This window comes from Carya illinoinensis, chromosome 13 (genome assembly GCF_018687715.1).
Source record: "Carya illinoinensis cultivar Pawnee chromosome 13, C.illinoinensisPawnee_v1, whole genome shotgun sequence".
Lineage (NCBI taxonomy): Eukaryota > Viridiplantae > Streptophyta > Magnoliopsida > Fagales > Juglandaceae > Carya > Carya illinoinensis.
The window spans coordinates 30,599,726-30,621,527 of NC_056764.1; the positions used below are offsets into that span (position 1 = coordinate 30,599,726).

The following is a 21,802-nucleotide window of genomic DNA, read 5'->3' on the forward strand; positions in this document are numbered from 1 at the left end:
TTCCGTTCATGCCACCAAGATGTATACGTGTTATCGCGACCCCTATATGTGGCATCCACATCGTATTGCCAAGGTCTCCCGAGTAACACGTGACAAGCATCCATATCCACCACATCGTAACCTGCCACATCATTGTAAAATTTACCAATTGAAAAAGGAATTTTACAGGTGGTAGTTACCTTCATCTCAGCCCCCTTCTTGATCCAATTGATCTTGTAAGGTTTGGGTTGCTTCTTTGTGTCTAGTTGTAATGTTGAAACTAGCGCCCTCGACACTGTTTTCACAACTCCCACTATCGATGATCAAGTTGCAAACTTTGTGATTAATGGTGCAACGAGTTTTGAAGATAACATGTCTTTGAGTGTGGTCTTCCTGCTTTGGTGCTAAGAGGAGCCATTGAATGACACAATTCACCAAGTCTCCTTCATCACCTTCGACAAGCTCACCTTCTTCCTCTGATCCCTCGTCATCTTCCCTAGCCGAGTCTTCACCATCCACTATGTTGACTGACCTTCTCGCAGGGCATTCGTTGGAGCGATGTCCTAGTTGGTTGCAACGGAAACATTTACCGGTGATCAGCCTGCTGTAAGGATTGTTGCCAGTGCTCCCTCTACTCCCTGCCGTGGTGGTGCTGGACTTAGGGGCTTGATAGTTGTTCTGTGTCTTTGGGTCACGACTAGAGGAAGGAACATGTGGTGGATTCGACTAAACCGGTGGTTCGGTTCCTTTGTTTGCTGATGAGAAACTTGGTGTCCTGGTGGGGGGTTGGGAGAGTTGTGATTCAATCTTCATTGCCAAATTGACTGCTTCCGAGAGAGTCCAAACGGTGTGCAGTGTCGCTTTGTCTTGTATGGCGACGTGTAGCCCTCCAATATACCTGGCTACCTGTTGTCCTTCCGTTTCTGATAGGTTGTTCCTGGAGTTTAGGCGATAGAACTCCTCAGGGTATTCATTAATGGACCTTGTGCTTTGTCTGCAGTTTTGATATTGTTGGTACAAGAGTTGCTCATAATCTGGTGGCAGAAATCGAGCCCTCATCAGCCTTTTCATTTTGTGCCACACACGGACGGGTTGCTTGCCTTGTCGTCTCCAGTTATTTTGAGTCTATTCCCACCAAGAGGATGCGCCACCACGTAGTTTATAGGCCACCAACTTCACCTGTTGATTCTTGGGTATCTGCATATAGTCAAAAAAGTTCTTCACTTCCAAGAGCCAATCAAGGAAGCTTTCAACGTGGAGATGTCCATTGAAATATGGTAGATCAATTTTTACTTTGAAGTTGGAATTACCGTTGCGACCCCTCTGATTTTCTCCTACCGCTGCGTCCTCAAGTTCATCCTCACTGGAGGAATCGTCTCCAGCGTTGCCTATTGGTGGCTGTCTGAGTCCCCTCCCTCCTCTAGGGTGAGCTTGATCCCGTTGCCTTTCATTATGGTCTATATTGCCTTCCACATGGAGGTTGGTAATAGACCTATGGATCTCCTGCAAGACACGCTTGATCCTTTTGAACTGCTGCTGGTTTTGTTGGTTTTGCGTTTGGACGGATTCCCAAGGGCCTCATCTCTAGGTTGGTTGTTTTCGTTTCTTGCCATTGAGCCATGCGAAACCTTGCTCCAATGCCAATTAACGTAGCGGGAATGTACAATATAGGAAAATTCAAGAAGGGCTGTGTCTTCTCAAACAATGAATCATAAGTTTATTGATAAACTCTGTAATGCTTACAATAATTCAGATCATCCCCCATTACATTATTCGGTTCCTTAATAAGTTCCTTAATAAAGGAAGCTTAGGCAACTTAGGAAATTAATTCAAAATGGAAAGCAGAATACTGTAACGTTAACAACTAAGGTAACTTTTATTGGAATGGACATAAAATCTGCAAGAGTATTTTTAGGAAAGAATAAAATCGGCAATCATCCTTGATTTGTGCTTGAATCTTCTGATGGTCCCTCCATTCCTGGTGTCACGTCTGCTGCATCAGTGTAATTCTGCTCAACTTGCATCTGGTTTGAAGGCTTGCACGTGCTATTGTCTGATGCATCCTTAATACGAGAAACATCAATGTGAGTCCTTAGAAATTTATATCTTTTTGTGTTAGTTAAATATCACATCTCAAAAGATTCAGCTATTTATCTTTGGTAAAAAACAATTATGTCTTTTTGTGTTAAGACTTATAATTAGTCTTGGGTAGTAGATGCTGAATAAAAAAAACACTCTTGAGCGTACCAAACAAAATGTTCTCCTTTTCTCTGTTATGACAAGTTTGGATGAGATGTCTGATCTTGGCACTTGATAATTGAGATTCTGACATGCTATATACGGATGATACTTGTATATCTATATCTATATCTATATCTATATCTATATATATATATATATATATATATATATATCTATATCTATGGTAGCCTTGTATGTGATGCTACGCTGCCTTTCTCTTGCTTTTCACTGATATCTATTTAGTGACCTTGTATGTGATGCTACACTGCCTCTCTCTCTCTCTCTCTCTCTCTGTATTTCCATATTGGGTTTGGAAACAGGAGTCGGTCATGCGCATCTTAAAGTACTAAAACAAGTATAAAATCTTGGTCGTTTAATTTTAGGCTCTGTTTTTATTGTGGAGCTGATATAGTTTGCTATATGAATGGATAAAATATCTTTTCCCATCTTATTACTCAGACTTCGAGTGTCTGTGGGATTCAGAAAATTCCTTGCTGCACCCTAGAGAGGTTTAGAAATTCTAATATAATATTATGCCATAGTACTATACGTTTGATGTGATCTAAAACAATTTCTTTTGCCAAAGAAAAAAGAAAATGACGTCACTTTGATCGAATTGTGCAGTTGTGTCAAGAAGTGCTGCTGCAAGATGGGTAGAGGAAAGATTGAGATCAAGAGGGTGGAGAACACTACCAATCGTCAAGTCACCTTCTGCAAGCAGAGAAATGGACTCTTGAAGAAAGCTTACGAATTACCAGTCTTATGTGATGCAGTAGTAGCATTCATCGTCTTTTCTAGTCGTGGACGCCTCTAGGAGTACTCAAACAAGTAAATTAATTTCCTCTTGTTCAGCTTCTTTACTTACTAAGACATAAGTGGTGTGCAATGTATCATTGTTACCCGGGAAGATTAAGGTGGATCTATATATCTTGTTAAGACATTAGTCTTTCCGGCGATTTACCTCCGCCAGAAATTACTCCATTGGACCTGTTAGATTATTTCCAGCGAGTTAATAACACCGATAAAAGTATTTCTGGTAACAAAAATTGCCAGAAAAGACTGCCAGCAACATTTAACCATGGTTTAAACCATATTTAGTGCTGCTTTTTTAAAACCATCTGCGGTGGTAAAAAAACTTTTTTGACTAGCTCACAAAGGTTAGCCAGAAAATTCTTTTTTGCACTAGACAATTGCGGCTATAGTCCAGCAAGCAAATTTTTGCCGAAAATAAGTTATCTTAACGATTTATAGGTGTTTTACGGCTACTTTTGATTGTCGGAAAAAACGAAATTTCATGTAATGAAAACTTGGGGACAAGGGAACAATTGGTAGCACAAATTGGCAAATATGAAGAAATATTTTTTCAAGCCAAAAGAACCACCAATCTGAATATTTAATCATTGGATACTTGTGTATAATGGAATGGATCTAGTGTCTATAATGTTAACACCAGGTAACTTACCCAAAAAGCCATTCAGTGGATGGTTAACATGTATAGAAAACTAAGGAACCGTGGGATTTTTCTATAATCTTGTATTTAAAATCTCTAGTGGTGCTTAATATTCATATAAGTATACTCGTCAACTTTGAAGAGAATACTGCATTTTTTGGTTTTTCCTGATTTTCTTAACTTTTTGGTTTGCCAGATTTTACAATCATTGCAAGTAAGCTATTTTAATATGATCATTTTTTCATTAATTATCGCTAAGGTAATATGCATAATGCTTGTCTAATTCAGTGTTAAGAGTGGGTTTATTCTTGGAAATGAAGTCTAAAACCCTGGAATCTGCATCAATTGAATTTCATGCTAGACAATGATATCTATTTCAGATTCTTTTGCTTTCAGACTGTACTTAGCAATTATTATCAACTGATTTTCAGGCAGCGTCCATGTTCAAAGGACCAGTTCCTCCCATCGTCCCATTTTCTTTAGGGTCTCTTGGTTTTATGATCCCTTTCCGTATCTTCCTCCTTGTTTAAAGGCATTTGTTCTCTAACAATTTGATAATCTAATGACACCACTTTATACAATGGCCTCAGCCACCCACACCTTTTTATGACATCTTTCACATAATTGTTGGCTTTCTCCTATCTGACTTGAAGTTGGTCCTTAATATTCTTCAGACTCTGAAAATAACAGAGAATGCCTTGACTCTGTTTCTAAAGGTCCAATTAGTTAGTATCACATTACGACACCGTTTGCAGTGTCATGTTATTAGGGATTCGGCTAAAAATTTGTATGATTCTGAAGAAACAATACTTGTTTTGAATGAGGTTACAATTGATTGTGGAATATCATCATACCTTAAAAAATTGGAATGCTATTGTGACGACAGGTATGTTTTTGCCTCCATATCTTACAATAAGAACAGTGTTAAATAATTTAGGCACCGAAATGTTACAAGGAAATTTATTTCTTTGGGTTGTATAGGGTAATTCATGCTTATCATCCAGAAAGATATTCGAGTTAGAATATCTTATATTGAAGGCTATAATGAATTTTCCTTATGATCTTGCAAGTGGAAAGCCTATACCGATTGAAAAAGCCTCTTGCCTATTATAGATGATTACTGCAACTTGTGTGGCTTTGTTTTAGCTGTATCTGCTGATAAACAATACTATTTGCATAACTTTCACACAGGAAATATTTTTGTTTTCCTCTTATGAGGGGAAGCGACATATGCACACCATATAGATACAATCAAACAAAATAATTGTGGTGTTTGAGATGCCTGAAACATACAGATGGCAGTTGTTTAATTAGCATTCAAAGCATGTTAATTGTGTGATAGTATGTGTACTTTCTCTGGGACAATGTTTTACAACCCTGGCACAAATGCTCTAAATGTGATTTTTCATCAAGAAAATGCTTGTACTACCAGTATGTGTAATTGCGCCTTGGCCTGTGCCCACAGCTTGTCTGGTTGATTCCACAAGTGACTTCTTATGCAGCATCCATGAGGACCTCCACTGGAATCTAAGAAAGACCCAGTCTTTTGATGGTCCTCGAGATTCATAATTTCCTTTCTCTCCATTAGTTTATTACATATGAAAGAAAGAAATTGTAGATGGTATTTACTTATTTTCTCAGACGCACTGCATGGTGTCATCGTAGAAGGGGCCTTGGGGGATGTAACTTAATTTTTTTTTGCTCCTTTTCTTATTGTTCTATCCCCCATATGAACAGCTGAATGTCAGCAGATAATGATGAAAAGTAGAAGATAGAAAGTGTTTGTTATAGGATCAACGTTTTAATTGTCAAAGACAAACTTGTAGGGTTTCACTTGTTTACTATATGAATATATCTGGGCATATAAAATTGTTGAAGGTTTGCACTAGTTAGCTCTTTAACATGCCTGGCCTATTGGCCTATTATTTCTCTGCCTCCTCACTTCCTTTGCGTGATTTTTATACAATACTTGGGAAATCTTTCCTTCTACTTTGATCACTTAAGGTCTCGTGGATTTTGAGAAGTAATTTTTGTGAAATACGTAATGATTGTTAAAAAAAATACTGATTTGGTTCAGTTTTCTTTCACAGGCTGGAGGAAGAGACTGTTGTGACATTCTATACACGGCTACTAAAAATGTTACAGAAGTGAAGTTTAGGCCTTGCGGGAAGGATGAAGTAATTGCCTAATTTCAAAATCAAATTTCTGAGCTTCTTGTATTTTTTTTTTTTTTTCTTTAGATCATTCTTTACCATTTCTTTCTATTTTGAGCTCCTTAACAATTGATTGTATTATTAATAATATAACAATTGTTCTCTTAAAAAGTTCAAAATGAACGTTGAGGATAGAAGAAGAAGAGAGAAGAAAGATATCCAAAATTAGGATTTCTTATTCTAATCATAATGCTCCGGTCCTCCAAGTAGAAAATTAGACGTTCTAATCGTATATAAATTGTAATCATAAGGAGATATCCATATATATGTAGCAAATGGTAGTGGGCTTAGCGAATGAATGTTTATATCTAAAGATTTCCACGCAAAACAACATAAAAACTATGAATTGGGAAGATGAGCAAAATTTGCAGATGTCAAGGAATATCTTTCAAGAAATTTTCTTAGTCTGAGATTGGAATTATAAAATATCTCTGTCAAGTTTAAACGGCTCCTCCTCCATCAACGGCTCCTCCTCCATCAACCTCATGATTATATGTTGGACTACACCCCTAAAAGCGACAATCCTTCTTCAAATGACGCCTTTCGACACAATTCCAAGGAGATTAGCTGATATTTTGATGAGTTTTTAGAATTTTGTTTCTTCCATGTCTTCAGAAAATCAAACCAAGTTAGCTGATGGCCTTAAAAGTCTTTGGATAAAATTTGCAAAATTCAGGTACCGATGTGGCCAAAACCTGGGTAGGCAACTGCCGAGATGTGTCTCCCTTCTGAAGAAAACCAGAATATTTGGTCGCCCAATATTAGTCGAAAACCCATTACCTTGGTGGTTGTTAGAATGTCGAGCAACAAAAGATCAAGTCCAGCCACACGAACTACAACCATAACGAAATTTGATCATTGGATCTGTCATAATGGAATGGGGCTGGTATCGGTCAAACCTTACCGTAACTCACAACATCAAAAGGAGGTTACTGAGAAGATTGTAGCGCGCGGATATACTGATAATGGAAATAGAAGAAAAAGAGAGGGAAATGCAAAGGAGAAAAAAAGGGGGACAAAAAATTTGAATGTTTCGATATGAAAGAATACTAAAAACTATGAATAGGTACTCCAATAGCAAACTGCAAACATGAGTTATTAACTAAAAATATGTCACAATTAAGTTGCTATAAACCGAGCATAGGATAAAATCGAAAATCCTCATTTTCTGTGCAACAGCTTGCTGCAAGAAAATTGATGGCAGAAAATGTTCTTGGAGAGCATGCACAAATAAAGGAGTTCAAAGCGCGCAATTGGCCACATCATCCATCATGTAGCTATGATCAACTTCATATATACATGATGTGCTCCAACATGCAAACCAAATCATCCCTTGAAGTTTAGACAAAAAAATCAAGTTTCATGGTGATGAAACTCATCTTCTAACTGTGGAAGATCTTTTTGACCCCCTTTGTGTCTTAAGCTTTAAGTGCTGCTGGTAAAATATCATTCTGGTGTATGACTTGAGGTTATCCTGTTGCTGTAGTTTTTTGCTATGTTGTCTGTTGCAATATCTACAAGGCTTAGGAAGTATGACATTTCCTGTGAAATGAATTTATCATAGACAGAAGTCAAAAGGACATGAATTTTTCATCATTTCAAGCACTTAATGTCTTCTTTTAATGTCCTTTTTTCTGAGGCTCCAACTACCTTGGCAAAGTAGAATGCTAACCTAAGTGTACTATGCATTTAAATATTGATGAGGAACATTATCTTACATTACTTTGGTAAGATAACTCATCACATTCTACATTGTGACATCATGTATTATCTGATACACTTGCTGTGGGTAGGGAGAGGCAAGTATATCATGTTCGCTGCCAGAGAATGGTGTTTCCAATTCATATTCTCTCTTCTCAGAAAAGGCAGTTGATGAACTTCTTCAATCTCCAGTTCAGGGATCTGATGATCACCTTGTAGAGTTCTCAGAAGCCTTGAGAAGTATGCTCATGTTGAATTCTTTTATGTTACGTACATCTTCAATATAACCACATGCTCTGCACATGTCTAAAACTGAAACCATGATGCTTATATTTTTTTCCATCTCATCTCTAGCTGTTGCAAAGGCCTTAAGGCATCCTGTGGAAGGAAAGGCTTCTGCTCAAGCTGAGGCAGCTGAATGGAAGCGTAAATATGAACTGGAGAGAGCATGAAATCTGCAAATGGAGTGCAAAGGTTTTCTAATGTTGAGCAATAGCAACATTTAATTACATATTCTTGTGTTGTTTTTAATATGTAAAGAAAGGTCTTTAAAATTAGGAATTGCTAGTCAGACTCAAATTAAAGAAGAAGCCTTGTTCTAAATCATCTTGTGTACTTGGGCTATGCCTATCCTTATTAATAATATCGTTTACTTATAAAAAAAAAAACAAAAAAAAAAAAAAAAAAAAAAAAAAAAAAATTATTTGGAGATGGCTACTGCAGTCCTTGTCCTTGATTTGGTGCTATTCAAGGCCAGACTGTTCTTTTGTTCAAATTTCCATAATTTTTTTTTATAAGTAAAAGTAAAGTTTTATTGATATAAAAGTAAAGTTTTTTTGTTTGCATTTCCATCTTGCCACTGCTGTTCCACAGAAAATTCATTATAAACTAGTTCCTTTGCTTGTAGATAGTTCATGAATACTGTATCACTTGTAGATGTCGGTCATCATTGTCCTCTCATCATTGTTGGCTCCGTTTAATAATTCATGCCACCTTTATCTTATTGAAATTACATCTATCAGTTATCCTATCCTTTATTTTTTGTGGATTCATATTCCTTGTAATGGGCATTATGTTTCTTCAGGTTTGAAAATTTTGGCACCATATAATGTTCAACCCTTACAGTCGCTGTATTAAAGAGATATGTTTCAAAATTGCTTAACTTAGTTCTCCTCCAGGGAAAGAAAATTCTTGATCATCCTGTTAATTTAACTCATTTTTATTTTCATTGTTGTCATCATTGATCTAAGATGACAAAAGGAAATCTTTGGTCTTCAAATTTCTTTACTATGTATTTTTTTATTATTAAATCTTCACTGGTTGCATATTGCCTTGCCTGCTAATATTCCCTTTTTATTCTAAATCTCTCTACAGTTTTAGCTTTACCATTTATCTTTACTGTAGACTAATGAACTAGTGCCACTTTGCCAACAAACAGATTCACTTTGGGACCTTCCGAACCAACTCAATTTTTTCACTCCACAAAGCATTAGCAATCTTGCAATGGGATAAAAGATAATCGAAGAAGTTGTCCATACAAAAAATGATTCCTTTAAGGGGGCCTTTATCTTTCAAATGCTCTTCCATGAGAATTGTGAGGAATTGTGAGACGAAATAAGAAATGTGACATGGGATAGCAACAATCAAAATAATTTCGGAAGCAAATCCTAGAACCATAACCAATGACAATGATTAGGTGAGCCTATATATGGGTTATGGATTTTGTTAAGATATAAAATAAATAATAAAATCTACCTTTTCCCATTAGATTAAGCTTTTGGGACAGGTGGTGATTTCACATGATATCATAGTAGAGATCCTAAGTTCAAATCCTGACTCTACACTCTATTCCATTTAATTAAATATTTCACGTGTTGGGTCACCCATTAAGGGAGAGTCTGGCTCACACGTGAGGGAGAGTAGTGGCTGCCAATACTTGTTCCTTCATAAGCCTGATCACTTTGACATCATATTTGTTGATATAATATGGGTAATATTCTTTTCATCTCTGAAATGTTGCTTTCTGGTCTGTTCATGCTGCATTTATTTTTCTTATTTTTGCCTTCCTTTTATGTAATGTAATTATCCAAACTAATGCAATCGTTATAAATGTACTTGCAAGCGTTAATGGGATAGAAGAAAGTAAATACATTTCTGATTTAGAACCGTGAATTAGACTATTCCCTTTAGACTCACTTATAGACAAAAAACTTTGCCCCTTGGACTCAATAAAATCATCCCAAACATAATGTCCATATATAGCCTATTTTTCCATCCATTTCTCCAACTTAGGCTGTCATATTTAATGCACCATATGTCCGAAGGGCCCTGCCTTCGAGAGATTCCCCGACTTAAAGAAAAAAAAAATTAATGCACCATACATCATTCCAGTTCCAAATTTCTTTCCTTGTATTGTATTAAGTTTTGGCTTTCCATTTATTCTTCCGATGTAATTTAGGCTGTCATATGCCTATATGTATCTTTATCATATCCGATATATCTTCCGAACGTTTCTTGTTTTGCCATATTTGCCAGTCTTGTGCTATTCTTGTAATTATATGGAAACTAATTTCTCAATTAATGTAGGATATATTTCTTATCCAAAGTTGTTGAGAAGAGTTTTTTTTTTTCTCATTTTTTCCCTCACATTATTATCCTTTATTAAGATTTTCAGGAAATGCTCATTTCTTGTTCTGTTTCATGTGGAGAATTTCTCCTGCTTAGAGAAACTTGAATTCTCTTTTCTGCTGAAGAGAATTTTTTAGGTCTTTGGCATCTAGATTCTTCTATTGTAGCTAGCCAATTAGTGAAAACTTGGATAATTTGTTTCCAACCAGTGAGCTTGCTATGAAATCTAGGCTCATTATCTACTTATCAAAAAGAAATCTGGGCTCTTTGTCATCAGATTATGGGTGTTTTCCCATCAGGCATGAATTTTCTAAACTTTTTTTGTAGATGGTGGAAATATCCCTAGATAATGCAATGGGAAATGTGGGATTAGTGCTTTCCTTCTAGTGTTCTGGGAAATTTGAGAAGAGCAGGACAGTAGATTTTCTGAAGGTGCTTGCTCTAACTTGCAAAGAATCACTTGTCATACTTTCATGTAAGAAATATGGACAGGTTATCAAGAAGACAAGATTCCCAAATTACCTTATTCCAAAACTTGAAAACGGTGTATGCCAAGCTTCATTTGGCATGAAACCAAAACATTTAAGGTGACAGAAACATTTTGGATGTTTATTTGTCATTTATACAATCACATAAATATGTTGAGATGGATCCTTTACTGCATGGTTCTAAAAAAGTGAATTCTCTCTAGCTGGGAAACAAAACTTAGACAATGGACGTTAGCAAACCATAGACATCTCTCTGGAAGACTAGAGAGATTAGGAATGGATAGGGGTCTAGTTGGTTTTGTTAGTTACCTTTCTGGGGTCTAATTGCTTATTGGGAAGTTTTTATTCAAGTTTTGAATTTTCTGGAAACTTTTCTGGTCATAATTATCTCTCCTTCTGTCCCAGGTTCATTTATACAAGTATGTATCCTGTTTTATGATAATTGTGGCGAACTTCTTGTTTCTATTCCTTATGAATTTGCTTATATTTTACTAGCTTTCATAGACAGCTAATTAAGTCTGCAATAAAATTTTCTCCTCATATTTTTTTTTTTTTGGGGGGGGGGGGGTGTTGGGGGGTGGGTATCCCCTGAAGTGTGTCTCCATAATCTTATTGAATTTTCATTACATTCAATCTATCCCGTTTTCTCTTTGCCTCTAGAAGTTCGTCCTCTTTTATCTTTTATTATTTGTTTATATATATAGTTTATCCTACCTGATTGTTTGATTTCCTTTTCCTAAGATATATTCTGCAGTTCAAATTCTCTGAGTTATTTGTTTTTTAACTGGAAAAGTTAAACTTTACTGAGAATAAAAAAGGATGTAATCCTGGTACACAAGGAGTTATGTGATATACAACCTAAGAGAAAATAAGAAAAGCGGTAAAAACATCCTGATAACTAGAAAAGGAAAAACAAGATTGGGCAATCATTCCAAAGAAAACATCCTGACTTTTGTCACAATCTTCTCACCACCCTCAAAAGTCCAACCCTTCCTTTTCTTCCAAATGCATGACATAACAAAAATGGGTTTAGCGTCCATAAACTAGCCTTTTCAGAGCAAATAAAACCGCCTCTTCAACATGCCAAATAGGCTACCACTCTATACGGCATAACCCAATTAGGACCGAACAATCCAAAAATGGTTTTCCGCAAAGCACTGGTTACCTTGCAATCAAGCAAAAGATGCTCAAGTGGACACTTATATAGATATATATATATATATATATTTTAAAAGGCATTTATATAAATTCCACTACATGACTTATTTTCCTTCTTTTGTTTATAATTCTTGAAATAGGTAGCATAAGGTTTAAAAAGAAGGCGTTGTCCAAAGATTTCCTAAAACTTTAATCTAAATGTTGACCCAAGGTTGGTAGAATAGGCTTTGGACCAGTTTTATAAAGGCTGAAAACACTTCTATCATTCAAAACTTTCTAAACAAGTGGTTTGTTTTTTGGGTGTGAGGTGGGTGGTATTCCTTCAAGGCCCTTCTATTATGGACCACAATCATAATAAGTTTGAAAACCTCCATTTTTCTTCTGTTGAGAATCATTACTCCAAATGCACAAGTGGTTACTAAGATATAAATCTATTTATTTCAACACCCTCTCATACGTATGGGCTTCAACCATTCATCCATGTGTTGGCAAATGGAATTTTTAAAACCAGGTGGGAGATCTTTGGATTCAAACATAAGATTTCCTGCCCTGGTTTCTTGTACAAAACAATTGGTACCAAATGATCAAGCTGCTAGGAAACACTGAATTTATTTATGCAACTTTTTCTCTTTTTTATTTATGCAACTTTTTCTCTTTCGGACAACCAGTTGCATAAACTGTTTTTTGGAAAGAAGAATTTGTTTTTGCTTTTCTGATCTGGAGACTTTTAGACAATCATGGGTGCTGTAATGGGTGTAAGAAAATCCTGTCAGTGGTGAAGTTACTGAGCCTTAAGTTGGTTTACATGGAGACTGGATAGTGTGCTGTACTGTATTGGGAAAGATTTCATGTGCTTTCTTGTTGGGTGGAATCAGGGATGAGGCCAAGTTTCACCTTGTTAATTGGGATAAGATTTGCTCCCAGATCTCTAGCATGTGGTTATGGCAGTATCATCAGGAAGGAGAGCCATTGTGGAGGGCTGTTGTTGATTCTAAGCACGAGAGTGCTTGGAGGGTTGGTGTTCGAAGGAAGTGAGAGGTTCACATTGTGTGGGGTTGTGGAAAAATAGTAGGAGTGGATGGGGGGTTTTTGCAAATAACTTTGGATTTGTCGAGGGATCCAAATTCAGATTTTGGCATGACGTTTGGTGTGGTGATAGAGCTCTCAAGATTGCATTTCTTGGGCTCAGTGGTTTTGGATAGCTTTGGTGACTCCTTTCAGTGGAATGTTTGTTTTACTAGAGCGGATCGGGATTAGGAAATTGGGCCTATTTTTGACCTTTCCCACTTGTTGTTGCATCCAGTATTGGTAGGGACAAGGTGGATAAGATGATTTGGATTCATTCAGGGAGTACGAAGTTCACTGTTTGATCTTTGTACGAGGTTTTGACACATTATAACCTTAATCATTTTCCTTGAAAGCGTATATGGAGCAGCAAGGTGGCTCCCAAGGTTGCCTTCTTTGTTTGGGCTGCTTCTCTTGGGAAAAACCTGACCATGGACAATCTGAGGAAGCGAGAGCTTGTTGTTATGGATTGGTGCTATATGTGTAAAAGAAGTGGTGAAATAGTGGATAATTTTTACTTCACTATGAGGTGGCCAGGGTCTTATGAAATAAGATTATTAGTAGGACTGGACTTGCGTAGGCAATGCTTAGGAGGGTGGTGGATCTCCTTGCAAGTTAGAGAGGCGTTCAAGGTAATCATCAAATTGCTGCAGTGTGGAATATGATTTTCCCTTCTGTCTCATGCGATGTATTTGGATGCAAAGGAATGGTTGGAGTTTTAAAGATTGAGAATGCATGTTGGATGATCTCAGATGTTTATTCTTCCCTACTTTATTTTTGTGGGCTTCTATGATTGTCCTCAATGGGACTAGATTCCATGATTTTCTTGTATCCTTATCTAGTTTTTGACTTTTAACTAGGTGTTATCCATGTATACTTCCTGTGTACTTGGGATTTGCCTATTTACTTGATCATAAAATCTTAGTTTACCTATAAAAAAAAGAAAAAAGAAAAAAAAGAAACCCAAATTGGTATTTTGGTGATTCCTTTTGGTTTTTGTTTACCATGTATCTTGTCACAACTAAGATTTTCCCTCTCTTTCTCTGTGTCTACTTCACTGGATACTTTTTGATGCACTGATTTTTCCATCACATTTGGGTTAAATTTATAACCTCTCTCCTTATTCAAGGAATTTTCTAGCTTGTGCTACAGAGCATGGTAGTGATGTTGATTATGCAAGAATGGGGAACTTGGTCAACCAACCAGTGTGGTGCAGTGAAGCAAATGAGCAATTTGAAAAGTGCTGCGGGAGGAATGGACTTTGCTTACATGAAGTTCTTCAAGATGGGGAAACTGATTTTGATTCCAAGATGGTCAGGAAGGTAGTTTCTTAGTACTCCCCCAGCTAATGAGTCCTGGCTTTTTATAATATACCGTTTGTTTTGGAATGCATAATTTTATTCTGATATCTGTTAGTCCAGTTATTACTTATTACTATTTCTCAATGTGCCTTAAGCTTTGCAGACTCTCTGGAGAATGTTTAACCCAATCTACTTTTTCATGGTGGTAATAATTTTTATGTTTTTGTTCTTATTTATTAGAGTTAATTTGGTTATTCATTTTCTGGCCCTTCTTCCATGGTCATATAGATGTAAAGATCATTTGATGATAGTAATCAACAATATTACAGCACAACTAACGACTCCAATCTCAGGATTGAACTATAATATAATATGTTTCTGAGACAGGCTTCATTTGAACTTTCACGGTGCTGCAAAGGTGAACAAAGTGATCAACACAAACATTACATTGTCTCTTTTGAAAGAGGGAACATAATAACTGCAGAACGAAGCAGTAAGCAGGTACACAACTATTCTCCATATAAGAGGCTATGGTTCTGCAACTAATTTAACTTGTCAAAGCAGCGGCTTTTGCCACTGATCTATCAATTTGCTCACCTTTACACTCTTTTCTCAACTCTGCATAGCACTCGTAGCTCATAGGTGTCTTCATGGAAGTGGGAATAGAGTGCGTGGCAGGGCCGGGTCTAAAGATCCCTTACCTGCGAAGTTGAACCATGCCTATAACTGCCTTATTTCTGCTTGGGGATAACAAGGGGTTCCTGTCCCCACCATTAGGAAAAGTAAAGCCTCGACCCCATCCATTCTTATTATAACGTATAAGTTTCATTATATACCTATTTTTGTATCAAGCAATTAGTAAATTTATAAAAGTTGTACAAACAAGTTAACAAATATTTTATAGATTGATTTTTCTTACCTTAAAAATATGGAGGATACTTACCTATAAAAAAAAAAATATGGAGGATACCTAGTGTGATGTGTGGGACTGATTTTTTTTTTTTTTTTTTTGGGGGGGAGGGGGGTAACACAATTTTTAGTCTGTAATCTATTGTGTAATAAAAGCCCATGGGGTGTGTTGGCTTCCAGCTTAATTGGCATAAATGAACATACCAATGAACAGAATCTTGGGGTCGTTCATCTTTTTCTTTCAGATCTCTTTGAGGTGGAAATCACACCCACAAACTGTGCTTATTTTGACCAAACCAAATTCAATTTCTGTCCAAGTTCTGTGCAGAAATGGTCAGGTTTGAATATAAAATTATGATCTCCTATATTTTTTTTTTCTAAGGGCTATTTTCTGCAATTTCTTTATGCAATATTTTTATAACAGGTAAATGTGGTAGTAGAGCAATCAGATTTGAGCTTTGTAAAATGCCTGCAGGCATTATACTAGTTTAGGATTGAGTTTAAATTAACTTGAATTACTCAAGGAGCACTTGCGGAAAACTCTTTGCTGAGGGCCTGTGCACCTCCAAGATTAGTCGGGACTTTGTTCTTAGGCACCCGGTGCCATTAAAAAGGAAAAAAAAAAACCAGATACCCTCATCTTACAACTGCTACAAGTTCTCTTTTGTAACTACTACTGTATGCGTTCTGCTCTTTAATCACTAAAATTGCAACTAAAAAGGTAATTTAATGAACTTTGAGTAGACTTTTTGTACTATTCATGTATTAAGAAAAAGAATAGGAAAGAACTGGGTAAGAATCTACGCATTACATAAGCACTTAAAGGGACTGACTGAAATTTAGAGAGCGATGAGGATGTTGTCCCCCACTCTCTCTCTCTAGAAACAATTTTAGACATGGTCATTTAAAAAATCCATATATTCTTTGCCAGCAATCATCACTCAGTGATGTTGTAGAATTTTTCTAAATGTGCTCCATGTTTTTTTTTTTTTTTTTTATAAGTAAAAAATGTGCTCCATGTTAATAAGCTAAATGTGTTTTTGGAACAAATGTCAATCTGATTGGCTTCCATCCATATAAACTTTATGTTATGTAATTTCTTTTGTTAATCCTTTGTTGACCATTTGAATGCATCTAACTGGCATAAATTTGTGTTAGGAGCCTTAAATTCCAAAAGCTTGAGCTATCAGCAAGTGTATCAAACACACACCCATGCACAAGCCTGCCCAGTAATTATGGATTGGTCCTTGTACGTGCAGAACTGAAGAAATCACCGAATGGGAGTTTCATGATTGTAACTAAAGACCTCTTAGTCAAGCGAGCTCTGATGTGATTAACATCAAGCACACACTGAAAATAATTTAATATATGACTGACATGCTGACCGGTGGGTTATGTCATCAGTCTTTCTATTGCTCTCTCTCTCTCTCTAAGCTAAAAGACTTTGTTGTATCATTTTGGTGTCTAATTTTAGATCTGCCTTTCTAAAAAAAATCTTGTTTCAAATTATATTATTTTTCTTCTTTCCCAGATGGTTGAGGGAACAAAAAAAATTGGACATATATATTGAGCCACGCGTGCGAGTTGAACTTCTTGCAGGGTCATCTTACTTCAGTTTTGTACAAACATGGAAAGATGGTGAGCAGTGGAACATTTCATTGGATCAGCTGTTATAGAACATGGAACTTTGTTTATTTGTTGTTGCAATGTATAGAAAAACCTTGCATACGATAGATAATTCAAACCTTTTCTCACAGCTCTTCTGATCATTGTCATGGTTGTCACATAAGTTGATGGCGTACCCAACTTTAAGCGCAATACAATACACACACATGCACTGATTATTATTAATACATAAATGCACCCAACTGCATGTTTGTATATCTGTGTAAGTTTATATGTTCTTATATATATATATATATATATATATATCTGTGAAAGTCTATGTTTAATATTGCTTATGTTCCAATAAAGGGGCCTGATAATAAGTTTTAGCCCCCAAGTTAAGTGGATGGTTTATCATATGCTTGTGGTTTTGACAACCACTGATAATTAATTGGAAATTTTCCATGGATCTAAAAGTCAAATCTGTTTTGATAATCGTGCAACATATGAATGTCACTTGAAAATTATACAGTATCCAATTAATTTGCCTGTATGATGATTATTCCTTCCAGTTATAATTGCATTTGCTGCATGGTTATAATCTTACCCTTTACGACTTTCTTATTATTTTCAGAGAAGGAAATTTTGCTCCTGCATATAAAAGTTGACCTTGTGGTAACTCTTGGTGGGGATGGAACAGTCCTTTGGGTATGTGCATTTACTTTTAGCTGTATTGAGAATTAGAACGTGTTATAGAATTTAAATATTAATATAGGGCACTTATAAAATTGTATTAAATTAGGGTAATTACCTTATAGTGACTCTTCAGTGTGGTACTTGTTAGTGAAAGTAGTCCATGCTAGATTTAATTTAATAACATAGTCCTCTTAGGTTCTTAAGGTAGAAGAGGGTATACATATGGTAAACGTGAGGCATTAGTTTTCCAATATGCATCACATTTACCAATATGTTAGCCAAATATATTTGCAATGCACTTTGAAATTAGATTGTTCTGTTTGGCGGCACTCCTATGTGCGGTTTTTTTTTTGGGGGAGGGAAGGGGGGGGGGGGGGGGGGGGGGGGGAATGGGTGCTCTGTGTGTCTATAATGTTAACACCAGGTAACTTACCCAAAATAAATGAATGGCCTAGATCAGTGGATGGTTAACATGTGTAGAAAACTAAGGAACCGTGGGATTTTTCTATAATCTTGTATTTAAAATCTCTAGTGGTGCTTAATATTTATAGAAGTATAATTGTCAACTTGAATACTGCATTTTTTGGTTTTTCATGATTTTCTTTACTTTTTGGTTTTCCAGATTTTACAATCATTGCAAGTAAGCTTTTCTAAATATGATCTTTTTTTTATTAATTATCCCTAAGGTAATATGCATAATGCTTGTCTAATCCAGTGTAAGAGTGGGTTTATTCTTGGAAATGAAGTCTAAAACCCTGGAATCTGCATCAACTGAATTTCATGCTAGGCAATGATATCTATTTCAGATTCTTTTGCTTTCAGACTGTACTTAGCAATTATTATCAACTGACTTTCAGGCAGCATCCATGTTGAAAGGACCAGTTCCTCCCATCGTCCCATTTTCTTTAGGGTCTTATGGCTTTATGACCCCTTTCCATATTCTTCTCCTTGTTTAAAGGCGTCTGTTTCTCTAACAATTTGATTAATGACACAACTTTATACAACCCACACCTTTGTATGAAATCTTTCATATAATTGTTGGCTTTCTCCTATCTGACTGAAAGTTGGTCCTTAATATTCATCAGACTCTGAAAATTACAGAGAATGCCTTGACTCTGTTTTTAAGGGTCCAATTAGTATCACACTATGTCACCGTTTGCAGTGTGACGTTATTAGGGATGGTGCTAAAAATTAGTATGATACTGAAGAACCAATACTTGTTTTGAATAAGGTTACGATTGATTGTGGAATATCATCATACCTTACAAATTTGGAATGCTATTGTGATGACTCCTTTGTCACTTCTGTCCAAGGGGATGGGTTAATTTTATCTACAACCTCGGGCAGTACTGCATATTTGTTGGCGGCTGGAGGATCAATGGTCCATCCACAGTTATGTTTTTGCCTCCATATCTTACAATAAGAACAGTGTTATATAATTTAGGCACGTAATCTTACAAGGAAATTTATTTCTTTGGGTTTTATACGGTAATTCATGCTTACTATCCAAAAAGATATTCGAGTGAGAATATCTTATAATTGAAGGCTATATTGAATTTCCCTTGCGTAATCTTGCAAGTGGAAAGCCTATAGTGATTGGATGTGAAATGTCTCTTGCTTGTTGTTTACCAATAAAAAAAGCCTCTTGCCTAGCAAAATAGTTTAAATTTTGACTGCTAGTAGTGCACACATAATGTGTGTAGTTATTATGCGTATGTAATCCATAATGCTTTCATTGGAATATTAAAGATGATTACTGCAACTTGTGTAGCTCTGTTTTAGCTGTACCTGCTGATGAACAATACTATTTGCATAATTTTCACCTAGGAAATATTTTTATTTTCCTCTTATGAGGGGAAGCAACATATGCACCCCATATAGATACAATCAAACAAAATGTTTTATGGTGCATGATGCTTGAAACATACAGATGGCAGCTGTTTAATTAGCATTGAAAGCATGTTAATTGTGTGATAGTATGTGTAATTGCTCTGGGAAAATCTTTTACAATCGTGGCATAAATTCTCTATATGTGATTTTTCAGCAAGAAAATGATTGTAGTACTAACATGAAGCCAAACCCAAAAAGAAAAATGAATCTAAGTAATACGAAGAGAGGGGAAAAAGCCAGCAACGGCATACCAGTTCTTGGTTATTTTTATGAATGACATTATTATATAATATCTCCTAGTATATATCACAAACAGGAAAGAGAACTGAGGGTACTGCAGATGAACACCTTCCTTCTGCACATAATTTTTTAACATTGAGCTGCAGAAATTCTCTGTTGGCATTGACATTCTGATGTGTGTGCATTGCATGTACCTGGCTGCTAGTAATCTAAAACCAACATGAAATACGGTATCTCCTGGCTGTCCCTTTTACTGATTTAGAAAGCCCATAAGAATATTAAGTTGGAAGTGTGTGTTTGACATGTAGAAGTGCAAAGAATAAATATATATAAAAAAAAAAGCGATAATGTGATTCATCATTACCCGGTTGGCCACAATCTTCCGCAAAACTATAGGGTTTTGGCTTGATTACAGGAGAGGGTTACTGTGTAAGCTTAAGATGTAAGTTTATAAATGTTAGGCACGGAGGCTAAGGGGAGTGAAAAATAAGGGTTTTTCTAGAGTCATGCCTACCCCAAACATTAAATGGTTCTCATGTTTTGACAAAGAAGTTATTTTGTTGGGTGCATTCTTAAGTTGAAAGTTACTCGTTTAGATTTGCACAGGTTTGTGTTTTGCAGAGAAATTCTGTAAGATGATCCTGTCTTTCATTAGCTAGGATTGGAAGTCATTCCATGAGATCATAAAGTTAAGTTTTAACACCCTATTCTTGATTCTTGAAGCATCTCAACAATTGCAGGTCCCTGGTATCCTAATCTGTCCACATTCCTTGTCCTTCTGGCCTCTGATATTACCTGAGCATGTGACGCTGCGGGTGCAAGTTCCTTTCAATAGCAGAGGCCATGCATGGGCAGGATATGCTCTTGTGTGTAGCATGGCGCCTTGGCCTGTGCCCACAGCTTGTCTAGTTGATTCCACAAGTGACTTCTTATGCAGCATCCATGAGGACCTCCACTGGAATCTAAGAAAGACCCAGTCTTTTGATGGTCCTCGAGATTCATAATTTCCTCTCTCCATTAGTTTATTACAGATGAAAGAAAGAAATTGTAGTTGGTATTTACTTATTTTCTGAGACGCACTGCATAGTGTCATCGTAGAAGGGGCCTTGGGGGATGTAACTTAATTTTTTTTGCTCCTTTTCTTATTGTTCTATCCCCCATATGAACAGCTGAATGTCAGCAGATGATGAAAAGTAGAAGATAGAAAGTGTGTTATAGGATCAACGTTTTAATTGTCAAAGACAAACTTGTAGGGTTTCACTTGTTTACTATATGAATATATCTGGGCATATAAAATTGTTGAAGGTTTGCACTAGTTAGCACTTTAACATGCCTGGCCTATTGGCCTATTATTTCTCTGCCTCCTCACTTCCTTTGCGTGATTTTTATACAATACTTGGAGCTTTCAAAACTGTTTCTAAAGCTTCAATTGAAATGTTTCTTTCATTCATTTGATTTTACCATAGCTAACCAATTCATTTTCTGTAGTTCACTTCAATAATTTGGGAAATCTTTCCTTCTACTTTGATCACTTGAGGTCTCGTGGATTTTGAGAAGTAATTTTTGTGAAATACATGATGATTGTTAAAAAAAAAAAACTGATTTGGTTCAATGATAATTACAATTCCATTTTCTTTCACAGGCCGAAGGAAGAGATTGCTGTGACATTCTATACATGGCTACAAAAAATGTTATAGAAGCGAAATTTAGGCCTTGCGGGAAGGATGAAGTAATTGCCTAATTTCAACATCAAATTTTTGAGCTAGTTGTATTTTTTTTTTTCTTTAGATTTATTCATTCTTTCCATTGCTTTCTCTTTTGAGCTCCTTAACAATTGCTTGTATCATTATTAATATAACAATTGTTCTCTTAATGCTATCCAAGATTAGTACTTCTTATTCTAATCATAATGCTCCTGTCCTCGAACGGACAGAGGTAGAAAATGGTAGTGGGCGTAGTGAATGGATGTTTATATCTAAAGATTTCCACACAAAATAACATAAAAACTATGAATTGGGAAGATCAGGCAAAATTTGCAGATGTCAAGGAATATCTTTCAATAAATTTTCTCAGTCTGGGATTGGAATTATAAAATATCTCTGTCAAGTTTAAAAGGCTCCTCCTCCATCAACCTCAATGATTATATCTTGGACCACATCCCTAAAAGCGACAACCCTTCTTCAAATGACGCCTTTGGACCACAATTCCAAGGAGATTAGTTGATATCTTGATGAGTTT

General features: G+C 36.2%; 1 long non-coding RNA gene and 1 pseudogene across 3 annotated transcripts; both read left to right on the forward strand.

Annotated features, from left to right (window-relative positions):
* Window positions 1-1,172: 1,172 nt before the first annotated feature.
* Window positions 1,173-6,049, forward strand: LOC122291373. Of its 3 annotated transcripts, XR_006236613.1 has the most exons (4): window positions 1,173-1,567; window positions 1,982-2,063; window positions 2,845-3,048; window positions 5,761-6,049. It is a non-coding gene; the product is annotated as an uncharacterized LOC122291373 (long non-coding RNA). The 3 variants fall into 3 exon arrangements; XR_006236612.1 differs by having other exon boundaries at window positions 1,173-2,063; XR_006236614.1 differs by lacking the exon at window positions 5,761-6,049 and adding an exon at window positions 5,136-5,558 and having other exon boundaries at window positions 1,173-2,063.
* Window positions 6,050-7,219: 1,170 nt separating this feature from the next.
* Window positions 7,220-20,879, forward strand: LOC122291368 (annotated as a pseudogene).
* Window positions 20,880-21,802: the final 923 nt, after the last annotated feature.